The sequence below is a fragment of the Passer montanus genome, unplaced genomic scaffold (assembly GCF_014805655.1).
Source record: "Passer montanus isolate IOZ18808 unplaced genomic scaffold, ASM1480565v1 scaffold179, whole genome shotgun sequence".
NCBI lineage: Eukaryota > Metazoa > Chordata > Aves > Passeriformes > Passeridae > Passer > Passer montanus.
Window position 1 is genome coordinate 111,020 of NW_024365270.1, and position 12,545 is coordinate 123,564.

At 52.6% G+C, this 12,545-nt stretch overlaps 1 protein-coding gene across 8 annotated transcripts in view; it reads left to right on the forward strand.

The window, feature by feature from the left end:
* The window catches only part of HOXB3 (homeobox B3), a 67,894-nt gene that overhangs the window by 35,546 nt on the left and 19,803 nt on the right, over positions 1-12,545 (forward strand). For 5 of the 8 annotated variants that reach the window (XM_039704645.1, XM_039704644.1, XM_039704643.1 and 2 more), the window contains exon 2: positions 3,670-3,919. The exons of 1 other annotated variant lie outside the window; for it this stretch is intronic. The gene's annotated coding sequence lies outside the window, so the exon portion shown is untranslated. Of the gene's footprint in view, positions 1-3,669; positions 3,920-7,974; positions 9,260-12,545 lie in introns of those variants that run through there. 2 more of the 8 variants (XM_039704650.1, XM_039704646.1) reach the window with 1 other exon arrangement.

A 12,545-nucleotide genomic window follows, 5' to 3' on the forward strand; every position in this document is an offset into this window, starting at 1 on the left:
GAGGAGGATGCTGAAAGCAGATCCCAAAAGGAGGATCCCAAACCCAGATCCCACAAGGATCCCAAACTTGATCCCACAGGGAGGAGGATCCCAAACACAAATCCCACAAGGATCCCAATCACAGATCCCTCAAGGAGGATCCCAAACCCAGATCCCCTAAGGAGGAGGATCCCAAACTCAATCCCCACAAGGAGGAGGATCCCAATCACAGATCCCTCAAGGAGGATCCCAAAGTCGATCCCCACAAGGAGGAGGATCCCAAAGTCGATCCCACGGACGGGCCGCCGCCCCATGACCGCCCCGCTGGATGTGTGCGTGTTTGGGGTGTGAACTCGTGCGAGTGCAGAGAAGGAAACACAATAATTTTAATTTTTATCATTTTTTACACTGACTCGAACAGCGGGGACAGACGGGGTGCTCATTATTTATGGCTAATAAGTTGAATGTTTATTTTTATTTTAACCTGGGGGACAGGCGGGGGGTGTTTATTTCCACCAATAATTTGAATTTTGGTCATTTTCACGCCGATTTTAACCTGGGGGACAGGCGGGGGGTGTTTATTTCCACCAATAATTTGAATTTTGGTCATTTTCACGCCGATTTTAACCTGGGGGACAGGCGGGGGGTGTTTATTTCCACCAATAATTTGAATTTTGGTCATTTTCACGCCGATTTTAACCTGGGGGACAGGCGGGTGCTGTTTATTCCCACCAATAATTTGAATTTTGGCCATTTTCGCACGATTCCAACGCGGGGCCGGGCTGGTTGTGGTGGGGCCAGCTGAGCACAAAGCCGGGGCAGCTCCGGGAAGAGGAGGCTGCAGAAGGATTTTTTTTGGCGATGTGGCTGAGATGGATCCTTGTTTCATCTTTAATCACGCCGAGCTCGGCCCCATTTGTCATGTTTACTCTCCGTACAAAGGACGGACCTTATGTCTGCTATTACCCCGACAGCCGCCGCGCTTTAATAAATGAGCCTCGGCTTCTCCCCACCAACTGCAGCTTCTCCACCACCCCTTTTTGCTTTTTTCTCCTCCTTTTTTTCTTTTTTTTTCTCCTTTTTTTCCTTTTTTTCTCCTCCTTTTTTCTTTTTATTCTTCTTTTTTTTTTCCCCTCCTTTTTCCCCTTTTTAATTTTTTCTTTCCTTTGTTTTTAATTGTTTTTTCTTGGTGAATTTTCTTTTTTTTCCCCCTCTTATTTTCTCCGTTTTCCCCCTCTTCTTAAAAATCTTCCTTTCCATTTTCCCCTTCTTTTTCCTTTTTTTCTTTGTTTTTCTTTGTGTTTTTTCCACTTTTTTCCTCTTTAAAAATTTTTCTTTATAAATTTTCTTCCCCTTCCTTCTTCCCTTCTTCCCCTCTTCCCTTTCCCCTCTTTCTTTTTTTTTTTAATTTTCCCTTTTTTGTCTTTGTTTTTCTTCCTTAATTTTCCTTTTTTCTATCTTTTTCCCCCTTTTTCCATTTTCTTTATCAATTTCCTCCCCTCTCCTCCTTCCCCTCCTCTCTTTCCTCCCAATCCCGAAGTTTCTGCTCCGTTGTCCCAAAGAGTTGCAACTGGAGAGAAAAAAAAATCCAAAAAACGACCAAAACTCAACAAAAAAACCCCAAAACCTCCTCCGGGGAGTTGGGAACTTTGTGAAACCGGAGGCAAAATTAAAAAAAAAAAGAAAATTGGGTGAAGGAGGTGCTGGACAAACCAATGAAGAGAATGGAGCGGGGTCAGAGCCTTTTTGGGGATTTTTGGGTTTCTTTTGAAACCCAGCGGGGTCATTGTGGGTGGGGGGGACTGGGATGAACTGGGATGAACTGGGAGCGCCCCCAGAGCTCCTCCCTGCCCCGATCTGGGGCTGAAAATGGGAATTTCGGGCCTGGGGGGAAGGGCGGCCCCGACCCCCCCCGGCCGCCCCCGTCCCCCTTTGTCCTCCGGGTTCACCTGGAAATGCCCAAAACCCCAAACGCCGCTCGGGAATAAATTCTCCATGGCCAAGCTGCCCCTGCGTGGTTCTTTCCGGGGGGCGAGCCTGGATTCGGGTTATTTATTGGGTGGAAAAATAAATATATTTATTTAAAGCCGTGAACAATCCGTTTATTTGTAATTTTCCCCGATTTTCCCCCCGTTTTTTGGTTTTTTTGTCGCTGTCAGCGGCGCGGCCCGCAGCCCCCTAATGAAAACAAAAGATGTTTGAGCAGCCCTAAGTAGTGCTAAGGCTCGGATCTGATGATTTATTTGCTCAAAGCGCAGATTAATTCTCTTTTTCCAGCCCAGCCCGAGCGGGGCCGCTCATTAACGCTTTGCTGCCCCGCGTTTCTCCAGAGATCCTCCCGCTTTTCTTTATCTCTATTTTTATTGCTGTTTTTTGTTTTGAAATCCCTCCTTCTCCGGGGTAGTTAATGCGTTAATGAGTCCAATCTCGGCCCAGATGTTGGCGGGGGTTTTGGGGCGGATTTGGGGCTCACAAAAGGAGCTCTCGTGCGCGGCTCCCGGCCTGACAAGCAAATAGATAATCAGGAAGACAAATGGCTCCTTTTGGGAGCCGCAGCTCCTGTATTAATTTTCATTTTCTTTTTCGGCTGGGAAAGGATCGAGAGAGAAAAAAAAAACTAAAAAAAAACCAACCCAGCGCGGTTCTGGGTTAGGAATGGAGTGAAAAAGAAAAAAAAAAGATGATTGTCCTCGAGGGGGGTGGAGGCAGCTGAAGGAAAGGAGGTTCGGCTCTGAAATAATGATGATAATGGGAATAAAAATATGTTAAATTGAAGTGTAAACATCATATAAGGCTAGGTGTAAGTGTAAAAATAATAGGGGTATGAATATAAATGTAAATGTAAATGTAAATGTAAATGTAAATGTAAATGTAATATTCGCAGAACGCACCAAAAATGCCCCCCGGGACCCGAATTTCGGCCCCGTTTGTCCCGAGACAAAGGCAGGCCGGGGATGTTTGGGTTCAGCACGGACCCGGCTCTGCCCGAGCTCACCCCGCGCTTGTGGCACTGAAATTGTCCCCCCCAAATCCCGCCGCCCCCCGTTCACACAGAACCCTGCCGCTGTTCATTTTTTATTTTTTTTTCCCTTTTTAGTGCTTTAAAATAAATAATATTCTGCGGTCACATGGTCCAGGCTCTGCTCGGTGTGATGTAAAAAAAAAAAAAAAATCGGATTTATGGCCGGATTTTGGTTTAATTCTCGCGGTTTTAGAGGTGGCGACAGCGAAACTTGCGAGTTTCTTTTCGCCTTTATTTATTTTCCCTGCCGGGCTGTATTTTCTCCGGATTCCTCGGGGCTCGGCGCCCTTGGTTTGGTCGCTGCTGCATTTTTATTCCCCGTCCCTCCCTTTGATCCGCTGCGCTTGGGAAGAGGGTGCGAATTTCGAGAGGGGGCTCCTAAGAATGGCCAGAAATGGGTGTTTTAAACCAAAAAAAAAAAGGAGGAAAATAAAAAAAAAAAAAAAGGAGGCATATGCTGGCAGGAATGCGGGGTCTGTGGGGGCAAATCAAAGCTGGGGGAGCGTGAATGGGATGCAAGGGGGAGAAAAGAAGATTTCTATAGGACCCGAAAGTTCACAGCCATTAGGAGCGGACAGAAGGCAAGAAAAATGCGAGAATTATACAGAAAATCATTAATCACTTCTTTTCTTTAAATACTTATCCCTTTTCCCATTGTTATTCAACAGCAAATCTCCGCAGACCGTCTGGCGGCAAAAAAGCACCCGGAGCCCTCCAAGGAACCTTCAGGGGCCGTAATGACCGTTAGAATTAATAAGAATTAGATCGGGAATATTGCTAATAACAAACCCCGCGCCCGCCAGGTGAAAGGTTCTGGTTTTGGGGGAGAAAAAGCAAATTTCCAGCAGCGCCCCCCGAGTTCGGAAGGAAGCACCCCGAGCATGAGGGCGGTGGAAAAAGGATTTGGGAGCGGAGCAGGTAACGGAGCTGGCGCGCCTCGGGGAGGGCGAATTCGGGGGAAATTCGGGGGGAAAAGGGGTTTTTGACCAACAGAGGTGGAAAGAGAAACTCCCCGCGAGTTCTCGTGCGGGGTTTTTCTTTTCCCTCGGTTTTCTGGGGGGTCTCGCTGGCGAGAGGAGTTTGGGGTTTTTTCTTTAATTCCGTCTGGGTTCGGGGCTGGGCGCGCTCGGGTTTTTGCTCCGGGTGGAGATTTGGGGGTTTATGCGCAAAAGTCGGGTTTTTCCTGGTTTTGACCCGTTTTTTCCCGAGTTAAATCTCTCACGGGACGGTTTGGGGAGGGTTTGGTGGAGCGGCCGCTGGGTGCGAATATTCCCGGGTTAAACTGTCCCAGGAATTGAGAACATTCCCGGGTTAAACTGTCCTGAGAAATGCGAATATTCCAGCGTTAAACTGTCCCAGGAAAGTCGAGTATTCCAGGGTTAAACTGTCCCGGGACCTGGGAACATTCCCGGGTTAAACTGTCCCAGGAATTGAGAACATTCCCGGGTTAAACTGTCCTGAGAAATGCGAATATTCCAGCGTTAAACTGTCCCAGGAAATTCGAGTATTCCAGGGTTAAAATGTCCCAGGAACTGGGAACATTCCCGGGTTAAACTGTCCCGGGAAATTCGAATATTCCCGAGTTAAACTGTCCCAGGAACCGGGAACATTCCCGGGTTAAGCCTTTCCCAGAAATATTCCCGGTTTTAGGCCATCCCAGGAACTCTGAATATTCCCGGTTTAAAACTGTCCCAGGAACTGGGAACGTTTCCTGGTTTCATCCTTTCCCAGGAACATTCCCGGTTTAATCCTGTCCCAGGACCATTCCCGGTTTAATCCTGTCCCAGAACATTCCCGGTTTAATCCTGTCCCAGGACCATTCCCGGTTTAATCCTGTCCCAGGAACATTCCCGGTTTAATCCTGTCCCAGAAACATTCCCGGTTTAATCCTGTCCCAGGAACATTCCCGGTTTAATCCTGTCCCAGAAACATTCCCGGCTTAATCCTGTCCCAGGAACATTCCCGGTTTAATCCATCCCAGGACCATTCCCGGTTTAAACCACCCCAGGACCATTCCCGGTTTAATCCTGTCCCAGGACCATCCCCGGTTTAAACCCCCCCGGGTTTAGGCCTGGCCCAGGAGCCGCGGCCGGCCCGGGTTAGGCCGTGCGGGGCGGTCAATCCCGGGATTTTGGCTGGCCCGGGCTGTCCCGGGCGGCCCGGCCGGGCGGGGTCACGCAGAGTTCACTTTTCTGCCCCATTAGCCGGGTTTTACAGCCCGGGAGTGACCTCCAAAGCCCCTGACCTCCCCCAGGCCCGACACCGAGCTCATCCCCCAGCCCAGCAAAGCCCGGCCTGGCCGGCCCCGAGGAGCAAAAATGGGGGGAAAAAAAACTCCTAAAAGTTGATTTATTTCAGCTTTCTCTGCTTTCATCCTTCTGGGCCTGACAGCGCTGCTCGGCTCGTTTGGCGGTGGAAAAATCGGGTTTTGTGCCTTGTTTTGGGTCGGGAGTTGGATTTTGGGTGATGATCGCGGGGCTGGCCACGCAAATTTAATTTTTGGGGGGGAAAAAAGCGCCAAGAGCAAAGGCCGAGTGGAGCAGAGGAGGCACGGCCTGGCCGGGGCTGAGCTCCGCGCTGGTTTTCAGAAATTCCTTTGTTTGCAGAGTCCCTCTGCTCCCCCTCCTCCTCCTCTTCCTCCTCCTCCTCCTCCTCCTCCTCCTCTGGCTGCTAGGGCGCTCCGGGACCCTTGGGGAGCCCCTTGTTATCCCTGCCCAAAAACTGGGCCAAAAATCACCCAAAAATGCACGGATTGGAGGAAAAAATCCACCCAAAGATGGTAAAATTGGAGCAAGAGAATCCACCGAAAGATCCACAAACTGGATCAGAAAATCCCCTCAAGAATCCCAAAAGTAAACAAAAGAATCCTCGCAAAGATCCCCAAAATAAGACCAAAAATCCACCCAAATATCCCCGAAACTGAGGCCAAAAAAACCCTCAAAGTTCCCCAAACGAGACAAAATAATCCCCCCAAAGATCTCCAAGATGGATCAAAAATCCACCCAAAGATCCCCAAAATGGACCAAAAATCCCCAAATTTGACCAAAAATCCCCAAATTGGACCCAAAGTCCTCCAAAAATCCCCAAATTTGACTCAAAATCCTCCAAAACCCCCCAAATTGGGTAAAACAAAATCCCCCAATTGGACCAAAATCCTCAAATGGGGCCCAGAATCCCCCCAAAATCCCCGAATTGCACCCAAAATCCTCCAAAAATCCCCAAATTGGACTCAAAATCCTCCAAACCCCCCCAAATTGGGTAAAACAAAATCCTCCAATTGGACCAAAATCCCCAAATGGGGCCCAGAATCCCCCCAAAATCCCCGAATTGCACCCAAAATCCTCCAAAAATCCCCAAATTGGACTCAAAATCCTCCAAACCCCCCCAAATTGGGTAAAACAAAATCCTCCAATTGGACCAAAATCCCCAAATGGGGCCCAGAATCCCCCCAAAATCCCCGAATTGCACCCAAAATCCTCCAAAAATCCCCAAATTGGACTCAAAATCCTCCAAACCCCCCCAAATTGGGTAAAACAAAATCCTCCAATTGGACCAAAATCCCCAAATGGGGCCCAGAATCCCCCCAAAATCCCCGAATTGCACCCAAAATCCTCCAAAAATCCCCAAATTGGACTCAAAATCCTCCAAACCCCCCCAAATTGGGTAAAACAAAATCCTCCAATTGGACCAAAATCCCCAAATGGGGCCCAGAATCCCCCCAAAATCCCCGAATTGCACCCAAAATCCTCCAAAAATCCCCAAATTGGACTCAAAATCCTCCAAACCCCCCCAAATTGGGTAAAACAAAATCCTCCAATTGGACCAAAATCCCCAAATGGGGCCCAGAATCCCCCCAAAATCCCCGAATTGCACCCAAAATCCTCCAAAAATCCCCAAATTGGACTCAAAATCCTCCAAACCCCCCCAAATTGGGTAAAACAAAATCCTCCAATTGGACCAAAATCCCCAAATGGGGCCCAGAATCCCCCCAAAATCCCCGAATTGCACCCAAAATCCTCCAAAAATCCCCAAATTGGACTCAAAATCCTCCAAACCCCCCCAAATTGGGTAAAACAAAATCCTCCAATTGGACCAAAATCCCCAAATGGGGCCCAGAATCCCCCCAAAATCCCCGAATTGCACCCAAAATCCTCCAAAAATCCCCAAATTGGACTCAAAATCCTCCAAACCCCCCCAAATTGGGTAAAACAAAATCCCCCAATTGGCCCAAAATCCTCAAATGGGGCCCAGAATCCCCCCAAAATCCCCGAATTGGACCCAAAATCCTCCAAAAATCCCCAAATTGGACCAAAAAATCCTCCAAAAATCCCCAAATTGGACCCAAAACCCTCCAAAAACCCCCAAATTGTACAAAAAAAATCCTCCCAAAATCCCCAAATTGGACCCAAAACCCCCCAAATTGTACCAAAAAATGGGATTGCGTGCGGACACCGCGGAGCCCATGCCCAGCGGGCAGCCGGGGCTGGCGGGAGGCGGCGAAAAACCCAGAAAAATTCAATATATTCCGCAGGCTCTGGCCGCGGGGGCGGCTCCGGGAGCCCCGAGGGCCGCTCGGGATTTCTCCGCGCCCGCGGACAGATTGATGGGGCGCAGTGAGCGCGGATCGCTCCGCGCATCAAGGCGGGCCCGGCGCGGGATGAGCGCGCGTTTTGTCCGCACAAAGCGGCGCCTTTGATCGCGGCACCTCCGCGGGCTCGGCCCTGCTTACGGCCGCCTTCCCGACCCTTTGAAGCGGGGGGGTTTTTAAAACAAAACAAAAAAAATTGAGGTTTTTTCTGCCTTTTTTTTTTTTTTTTTTTTTCCCACGAAACGACCCCAAAAAACGCGGGCGGAGGGGAAGGGTGGGTGGGGGGCTCCGCGCTCCGTTTGCCGCCTGCGGTGGCTCTGCTCCCTTTTGTTGTTGTTCTTTTCTCTTCTTAAATGTGTTTGCCCGTTCACACGCGAAAAAAGGGGGGAAAAAATAGGGAAAAAAAAAAAAAAGGAGTTTTTATGAAGTGAAAGTTGCGGCTTCTGAACTGACCCGAAGTTCTCCTAAAATTCCCTCCCCGCGCGGGGTTTCCTCTCTGGAGGAGCCCCCAGGAACCCTTTGAAATGGGATTTTTGATCCCTCCCAGCCTCGCACTCGATAAAATCGATGCAGAAATGATCGAGGCTGTTGAGACCCGAGCATTTCCCGGCCCGTCCGCCCCCAAGCGAGCCCAAAATCCGCTTTTTTCAGCTTTGAATTCTCTATTTCCGCCTTTCATTTGAGCTCCCTCCGGGTTATCCCGGCAGGGCTTCGGGGGTCGGGAATTTGGGGGTGCTCGGAGGGGTGGGGGCTGCTCGGACCTCGAGGTTTTGGAGGTTTTGGTGCCAGATTTTGGGGGGTCCCTCCCCCCCGGCCGGCTCCTGCTCCGCGGCCTTTCCCAGCGCTCTCCTTTGTTGCTCTCTCTGTGTCCTTCTGTCTCTTTTCTTTTTTATTTATTTATTTCCCAAGATCCTGGCACTTGGCAGCTCTCCTCGGACTCAAAATTTGATTTTTTCCCTCTTTTTCCTCCCCCCTCCTCCAGCTCTAACGCAATAAAACGCGGCCAAATAATAACAGGGAAGGCCCGGGAGTCAGGGGGAGCTTTAAAAATAGAACGGAAATATTCGCAGCTGCTCTGGGCGAGATTTGTGATCAAATCAGAGGGGGAAAAAATCCCGAAAAATCGGGGGAAATCGGGACTTGCTCCGGCCGAGCCAGGTCCAACAAAGCCAAGTCCCAGGGAGGGTTCAGGGAAGGGTTTGGGCGCTCTCGGCGTGGGGAAATGACCCAAAATCGCGGTGTTTAACAGAGAATTGGGCGCCCCTCGCCGCGCAGAGGGGTCCGCGGCCAGCGCTGGGTTGGAAAGTTCTTTTTTTTTTTAAAAAAAAATGCTGTTCCGGTGGAAGGTCACAGTGGTCCTTGGAGTGCGGAACGGAGAGACCCCCTTCCCCCTTCCCCATCACGTGGCTCATTAAATAATTAATGCCGAGGTTGCAGAATAGATATGTATTCGTCAGGAAAATCGCAGCCATGGTCTCCCTGTGTCTGACGTGAAATTCCACTGTCCTTTAAAAAACAGCGAGCGCAGGGACGCCGGGGAGAGAGGGAAAAAAAGGAAAAGGGGAGAGAAAAGAGCGAGAGGGAGCGAGAGAAGGAGGGAGGAGAGAGGGAGAGGAGCCGGCAATAAAACAATTCTGGGAAGCGCCGAGGCACGCCGGGGCTGGATTATTGTAAGTAGCAGGGGCTTCCCGATTCCTAGCGCGTCCGTGTGTCCATGTAAATTTATTGTTTGTTATTAATGTTATTGTCGTAAAATGTGACAAATCGCCGTCTTCATTTCCTGCCATCCCTCTTCCCCGCGCGGGGCTCGCCGTGTTCCTACCCATCGAGGCATTTCATTGATATTTTTAGGGGAGATTTTCTCTCCCTCCTCGCAACCTCTCCTCTCCCTTTTTTTCTTTTTTTCCTCCCTTCTTCCCCCCTTTCTGATTTATGACAATAAACATGTCAGCAGCAGCGCGGCTGCCATTGTGCGCGTGTTTGGGAGAGAGGCTCGTGTTGTTTATGGCGCTGGCCGAGATAAATCATCGCCGGCAGAAAATGATGTGCGAGCGCTGATATTTCCGAGCGAGGATCTCTCCCCTTGCCCCGCTCCCCGGAGCTGATGATTTCAGGCGATTTACAGTCATAGATCAGCCGCTAATATGAAAGCTCTGTAGCTGGGGGTCTTAAATTACGGCATCTGTGATTACCAATTAAAGAGAGATTTGTATAAATTTGGGGAGAGCGGGAACGCCTCGTTGGCGTGGAAGGCTCGGGAAGGAGCACGACCTTAATATCAGAATTGCGGCGCGGCCGCGTCCCTTCATCACCCAGAAGTCGTTTTCCCCCCGCCGCCCCCTCCCAGCCCAGGCTGCTCCGGCGATTTTACCCCGGAATATTGAATTTCCGGATTGAGAAATGGGAAGAAAGTGAAATAATCTTATTTGAAAATTATAATTTTTTTTTAAGCATCAAAGCGGGGCTGCGAGGGGGCTCTGCCCGAGCCCAGGACAATGGGGCGCTGCCGAGTGACCCCAGGAGGGGCGGTTTGTCCCCAGAAACCCGGCAGGGACAGCGAGGGCGAGCAGCGCCTTGCGGGGCATTCCCGGAGCTTTCCCGAGGTTTTTCCTGCCGGTTTTTCGGGCTGGAGAGCTCGAGGATGCGCGGGGTCAAAGTCGGACAGAGCGCCCCGAGGGTCGCATTTCCCCGGGACATTTTTGGCAAAATCCGAGTTCCAAGGGGAAAAGCGCCCAAAAGTGGCCCGAAAGCGGCAGAACCCCACAGCTGCTCCCCGCTGCCAAAAAATCTCTGCCGAGGCGAGCCGGGGCCGGCCGAGGCTTTGGGGACGGGGTTGGGGTCCCGAGAAGGGGCAGCGCATCCCCCGCGCACCCTGCGCGCAGCCTGCGCGGCGCTGGAGGCAGCGCTGCGCTCTCTCCCCTCCCGGGAGCGTTGAAAGGCAGAGCAGGAAGCGGGACGCGCTCGTTTTTATGTTTTTGCGTGGTTTTTTTGACTATTTTACAAGCCCCGACATGCGAGGAGTCAATAAACCTGAGAGCGGCGGCGCGGATGAAGGGCGCGCTGCTCGGCGGAGAGTTCCGCGCTGCTCTCCGCCCGCCCCTGCGCTCGCCCCGCCCGCCCGGGGGGGCTGGCTCGGTGAGCCGGGGCAAAGCTTCGTGCGGGGAGCGGGAGCGGCGCGGCCGCGTCGTTCAACACCCGGGAGAGCCCGGGAGAGCCCGGGTCTGTCAGGGAATCTGTCAGAATCTTCGCGTGAATTTCGGGCCTCGGCTTCCCGTCATGCAGACCCCTCCCCACCCCCCGCTCCCGGTCTTTATTTTAATTTATTTGGTTGTATTTTAAAATAATAATGATTTTTAATTGGGTTTTTTTCCGCGTTGGGGGGGAGGGGGGGGGAGGCGAGGGGGGGGGGGGGGGGGGAGCCAGCCCGAGCCCCCCGAGCTTGAAAGGGGTGGGGGGCTCGCGTCAGCCCCTTCCACACCCGGGGGTCGCTGGGGCCGAGCCCCCCCCCGCTGGGGACCCCGCCGTGACCCCAAGCCCACCCTCAGCCCCTGATCCGGGGGCTCAGAGCCCCGGCGGGACCCCCAGAGCCGGGGGGGGCCAGGAGCGGGTCAGGATCCCAAAACTCCAGGGGAAGGCTGGAGCCAGAGCCGGGAGGGACCCCAGACCCAAAATGGGACACAGGATCAAGGGGGACCCCAGACCCAGAGTGGGATCCAGAGCTTGGAGGGACCCCAGACCCAAAATGGGATTCAGAGCCGGGAGGAGACCCCAGACCCCAAACAGGGAGGGGACCCCAGATCCAGAATAGGACACAGAATCTGGTGGGACCCCAGACCCAAAATGGGACCCCAAACCGGGAGGAGACCCCAGACCCAGAAGCGGAGGGGACCCCAGACCCAGAATAGGACCCCGAACAGGGAGGGGACCCCAGAGCCGGGGGGGGTGGGGCTGTGGCAGGCAGAGCCCCTCCCCCACCCCGGTGCTGCCCCTTCGGGACGGGTCCGGCCCGGGGGGGGCTGGGCCGGCACCAAACCTCCCCTGAAGATTTTTTGGGGTTTTTTGGCAGCGCCTGGCTGCTCCTCAGACCCTCAGGGCTCTGCCTCTCCTTCCCACCGGCTCCAAAATCCCGAATTTTCCGCGCTGGTGCCGCCGGGACGGGATTTGTTTGGGTCGGGGGGTCCGGAGCAGCACCTCGGTCCCCCCTCAGCACCTCCCTCCTCCCCAGACCCCTCAAACCCCCTCCCTCACCATTTTTTTTCTTTATTAACTCACTAAAACCGCCTTTCCCCCCCAGCAGCAGCCGATGAAACCCTCGGGAGGCGGCGGGGGGGGATAATTGGCTCTTTCGAGCGGCTCGAGCGAGCGGAATTTCATTGATTTCTGGGCAATCAGCCCTTTCTCCTCGCCTGTCATCTCCGCGGAAGGTCCTGCTCCATCAGCGCCGCGTTCATCACGCGCGGCCCCCACGCGATCCCCTCCCCTCGGCCGGGGGGGCCGCTCCTTCCCGGAGAGGAAGCGATTAGCGCCCCGAACACGAGTCAGCAGCGCCTTAATTCGGGATTTATTGCGGCCGGCAGGGGAGGCTTATTTCACATCAAAGCCTGGCGGAGGCGAGCAAAAAAAACGAAAAAAAACCCCCAAAAATAAACAAAAACAAAACCCAAAAAAGAAGAAGAACCGCGGAAATTGGAGGTTTAGGCGCGGGGCAGGAGCCGTCCCCCCCCTTTTTTGCTGTGTTTGATGCGGGTTTGGGAGGCTGGTGGCTTTGCAGCCCCTGAGCACGGCCCGGCCCGGCTCGGCCCGGCCCGGCCCGGGTTTGATTTGGAAAAGCCGCGGCCACCGCGAGGCAGACAAAGGAAGAGCTCGGTGGCTTCGCGGGGAGCGCTTCGGCAGCGGGGAGGGTTTTGCTGTTTTGCTTTGAAGTTTTCTTCTTCTTTTTTTTTTTTTTTTTGGCCG